We start from the raw sequence: 5,025 nt of genomic DNA, 5'->3' as shown, positions 1-5,025 counted from the left end.
GCCTGTTGTCATCAGCTCCTGACAGAAAGGAAACAAGACAGACATGAAGAGCATCTCTTTGGAGGAACATTTTAGCACAGCCAACCACAAACTTCTGCTCCTCAAGCGTAGGTTTTTCAACTTGCCCTTCTGCTGCTACAATGGTCCGCCATTTCTGCAGTCAGCAGAGAGCTGCAGTGCCCTTTCCCCTCTCCTCCATCACACGCCCCTTCACGCAGCCCTGTTTAGAGGCAGGTACCCACACCACAGCTCACAAGAGCTTCTTACCTGGGGAGGCTTTCCGTTTCCCCCCATGCCCAGCACCATTCCATGGACGCGCAGGCTCCATCCCTACAACAACAGATTGAGTGTTGGTTTCCCAGGAGCAGCGCTGTCCTCTTAGCCCACATCCACCCCCCAGAAACCAAAAGACACTGTTCTACAGCCAAAACAGAAACTGATGTTTAAACTGCAGGGCGCTTACACAGAGCATTACTGCTCTCATTCCTGCTCAGGTGGCAGCAGAGGAACCCAGGGCTGCCTGACAGCTCTACAAAACGCTGCACAAGTTGAGACATGGGTTTTTTTGTCTCTGAAGGGAATTCATTCAGCTCTGAGCGCCACCACTGACACACAGACTTCTGTCTTACTGCTGCCATCAGCTGTCACTGTCAGCCTCCCCAATGCTTCCACAATGGTTACTGGACATCCCTACAGCACTGCACCAACTCAGAAGCAATACTCATTCTTCCATCCTTCATGACAGAGGACTGAAGAGACTCACTTTTGCATGGTGCTAAGGATGGTCCATCCCCATCGCGTCCCTCTGCGCGCTGCAAGGCCCAGCTGGCACTGGGGCAGCCTGCTGGCTGCTGCTCCCTAGCATGGGGAACAGCACGGCGCTGCTTCTGAGGAGAGAAAAAAGGAGGGCCCATGGATACAGGCACCAACGTTTGCAAAGAGATGCAGGGTTCCAGATCGTGCCAGAGAGCGCTGAGTTATCACTAAAGGAAACACTGGGAGCGCATTCACAACATCTGCACAAGCTGCAATTTCTGGGCATATCCAGCTTTCTTATCGTTCAGGTGCAGAAGACAGGCGCTCTCAGACATCACTTCAGGGGGTTGCACCAACACACCTGCAAACACCAGCATTATTCCAAGGGAAACAGTGTCTTCAGGTGCCACAGTTCAACCCGTGCAAAATTACCGTGCGCAGCCTTAGCTCTTCACCATCATTTCTTCCCCACCCTGTACTGCTGCAGGCAGCTAGAACAAACTTCTCAGCAGAAACCCAGAGCAAACATGGCAAACCAGAACCAGGGACAGATGGCAGGAGGGCAGCGCCCGCTCTCGGCTCCCACCCTGCCCCAGCAGGTTAAGGAGCCTGGCAATGCTGTCCTTTTGCTGCACCGCACAAGCCAACTGGTTACTGAGCTCACTAAGGACCAGCAGGGCTCCCCCTGCTCCACCCCTTCCCCTCCAGAACCAGAGAAAGGAAGAAAACCCAAGTTAGAGAAACCCAGCCATACCTTTCCACGCGCAAAGCAGGAATGGGAACCGCGTCTGTGTCCCTGCTGGGACATGCTGGGGAATGTCTCAGAGGAAGCTCACGTTCCTGGGGTCCTCTCCACAGGGACTGACCCCCTGCTGTTGGAAAGAGCTGGCTTCACTCTTCAACTGCCTCAGTCCCCAAAATCTCCTTTTGTAAACCAACCCTGAAGAAAGAACCTGCAGGGGAAAAATAGGAAAAAGCATTTTCCCAGCTTTCTTCTGCTCTGCAGTTTAAGCTATCGGGCAGGGCAATACTCAAAACCAACTGCTAATGACAACTGTCTCCAAAATACATCCAGCTCCCGTACAGCTGCCATGAGTTCTGACAGCAAGCGTTCTTCTCCATCTCCTCCATAGTTTTGCACCTTCAAGCACACGGCTGGTGTTGCTGTCGTGAAGAAAACTCCTTTTGTCTCACCGCCAGCCAGGACAAGGGCTGACGCAGCGTGCCCACCCCAGCCCAGCTTTCCTGCTGAGACACCCAGCACCAACCCCAGCTCACCTGGCCACTGCTCAGCCGCAGCTGTGCCCAGCTCTCACACACGCCGCAGCGCTGCTTCCAGTGGGCTCTCACAGGAAGATCTCTCAATGAAAGCACAGAGCTCGGTCTCAGTGTGCACCACGCTCACTACAGCACCAGCTCTGCTCCCAGCTGGGGCACAAACGCTCCCAGCCCGGCAACCACTGTGACCTCAGCAAGTGCCTGCATCACCGCTGGGCTTTCATCATAGACAAAGGAGTGGTCACCTCCCAGATCCAAAGTTTAGGGAACCTTGAAGTAAAATACTTCAAGGAAATTGCACACACAGATGGCATGTTTTGCTATTCTTTTACACAAAGCAGAAGGGCAAAATGGGAGATACGTGCAGCAGCATCAACACCCCACTTGCTAAAGGAATAGAAAGACAAATATCAAAAGTCAATACGTGATTCTAATACAAGGAGGGAAACTAATTTTCATATCGCTTTTTATCATTTAAAACAGGCACTCACAGTGGGAAAATCGTAGGCCTCAAATTCTGACATAAAATAAAGCCACAGCCCTGCCACGAAGGCTGGCTCATCAGCACCCATTACCACAGGAGCACCTGGCAACTCACGCAAAATGAGCCGTGCAGAGAAGACTGCTGCATTTCTTCTTCTCCTGCCCCAGAAATTTGTTTTCCTACCCTAAAAAGGAAAGGACAAAAAACCAGGCAGGGCGCAGGCAGGGCGCAGGCAGGGCGCAGGCAGGGCGCAGGCAGGGCGCAGGCAGGGCGCAGGCAGGGCGCAGGCAGGGCGCAGCGCGTGCTGAACCTGCAGAACATTTGACCCTTCCACCGTTCCTCCGAGAGCAATCCAAACCTTCCATATCCACTCCTGCTTTCACCACTGTTCTTACCAAAGCCCTTTTATCAGCTGGGGCTCCTCCCTGTCCTCAGCAATAGCACTCACAGCACACAGATGCATCTCAGCTCCATTTCTTTTCTGCACCCACCCTGTGGGGACCGTGGGTTTCCCATCAGAAGGCTCCACACACACTGCCTTCAGCTCAGTGAAAGGAGGCAGAACTGATGCAGTCGGGCTGTCCAACAGAAATCCAGCTTCTCTTCTCATTCCCACAAGCCTTCCAGCAGTTCAGTACATCTGCCCAGCAGAAGTACATTGCCATGCCCTGGATTCTCAGCTGTCTTTTCCACACACTAATCTGTCTACCAACAACGCACGCACAGGATCCAAGAAAACAAACAGCTACACTCAGTGATAACCCAGGGCAAGGAAAACTCAGACACAGAACAACCCTAAGTCAAAGCACTACTTCTCCAAAACACTGCCTCAAGCTCCCCCTCAGCTCTTTTCTCAGAAGGCCACTCCTCTGCTTTTTCCTTCTCTTCCTCTGATTGCTTGCACTTCTGTGCAGCCAGAGCTTGGGAGAAAGCTGGGATGTCAACTGCACAGAACTGCCCCAGGAGCCAACAAACAGAAAGCCTGGGCAGAAAGACAGTGCATCAAGTCCAGATGCTTGTTGTGTACCTGTACGTGTCCTTGGTGCCTTCTCAAGCTCTGTCTCCTTCCCCAGCCTTTCTGCATGGCCGCGCTGCACTGGACGGCTACTGGTGTCAGCTTGTGGCAGGGAGAAAGCAAGAAGCACTTGAAGAGCAACTCTTTGGAGGAAGATTTTGGCACAGTCACACAATTCAATTGCCTGTCCTGCCGCCCGACCCATCCTCTGATTTCCCGTTTCCTGTACAGTGGGACCCTTCTGCTGTACTTCACAAGGTGTAACAGCACGCTCCTTGGCAGATTTACATCAGGCTCTTTTGCCTGTGTGTGCAATGCTCGCTCTTTTCAGATAGTACTACAAGTGTGTAGCATCCCAAATATGTAATTAGCATCTGTCCATGTAATTGAGACTCTTGTCCTGGCAGTTATTTCAGCCTTTTGAGGGGAAGTCCCCTCAGGTAATGGTTGTGCTTCGATTACCTCGTCAGTTGCAGCTATTGCACATCCTGCCTTACTGCTGTCGTTGGCAGACCAGGTGTCTTCTGCATCTTCTGAAGGTTTGTCCTACAGGTCTGACCGGCTGGAAGGTGCAGCTTCAGTTCTTTCATCGCAGTCGTGAAATACTGCTTGTCCAGGAGCTCCGCTAAGGAAGAACACTGGGTTGACAACATCAGTTACAATTATTTCTACATCATCCTGCTCCACCAGGATGGCCTGGGATTGCAGGAACCTTTGGGGTGAGAGCCAATGCCCTCCCTTTACCTCCAGTACAGCAGACACAGCATGGGATATTCAAACTGTCATTCTTTGGGCTAGCATAACTGGAGTGGTTTCCTGAATCCTGAGCACTGGTGCAGCCACCGCCCTCCAGCGCCCGGCCGTCCCTTACTCACCTCATCAGGCTGCTTGGAGAAGAGTGCCCCTGCCCTTCAATAGGGTGCAAGGTTCGGGGCAAGGACTCCCAGGGCTCTTCCTCGTTTTCTATGCGAGCTGATAGCCCTACAGCTTAGGAAATAGAATCATAGAATCACCAAGGTTGGAAAAGACATAAAAGATCATCCAGTCCAACCGTTCACCCATTACCAACAGCTCCCACTAAACCATGTCCCTCAACACAACATCCAGCCTTTCCTTGAACACCCCCAGGGTCGGTGACTCCACCACCTCCCTGGGCATCCATTCCAGTGCCTGACCACCCTTTCTGAACACTAATACTTCCTGATGTCCAGCCTGAATCTTCCCTGCCGTAGCTTGAAGCCATTCCCTCCGGTCCTCACTGCTAAGCTGAACTACGAGTAAAGGAAAAGAACCAGTGGACCTAACCCGCCTGGGGAGTTTCCTGGCTATGTCCCTGACCCAGGAAGGCAGCACACTTCCCAGTGGTTCGGGTCCAGTCTGCAGATGGGGCCCTGCATTCCTCCGAGAAGGGAGTCACCCACCACGGCCACCCTGCTCTCTTTCCTGGCAGTACCTTTGGCCTGCCTGGCTCGCCAAGTGCATAAACAACCAG

General features: G+C 52.7%; 1 long non-coding RNA gene across 1 annotated transcript; it reads right to left on the bottom strand.

The window, feature by feature from the left end:
• Positions 1-266: 266 nt before the first annotated feature.
• Positions 267-2,622, bottom strand: LOC122194109. Its single transcript, XR_006183044.1, has 4 exons — positions 2,035-2,622; positions 1,511-1,920; positions 764-887; positions 267-330 (listed from the first exon to the last, which is right to left on the bottom strand). It is a non-coding gene; the product is annotated as an uncharacterized LOC122194109 (long non-coding RNA).
• Positions 2,623-5,025: the final 2,403 nt, after the last annotated feature.

The sequence above is a fragment of the Lagopus leucura genome, unplaced genomic scaffold, assembly GCF_019238085.1.
Source record: "Lagopus leucura isolate 7727_CA_CO unplaced genomic scaffold, USGS_WTPT01 35398-0_obj-0_obj, whole genome shotgun sequence".
Lineage (NCBI taxonomy): Eukaryota > Metazoa > Chordata > Aves > Galliformes > Phasianidae > Lagopus > Lagopus leucura.
This window is presented reverse-complemented; position numbering and strand designations above follow the sequence as displayed.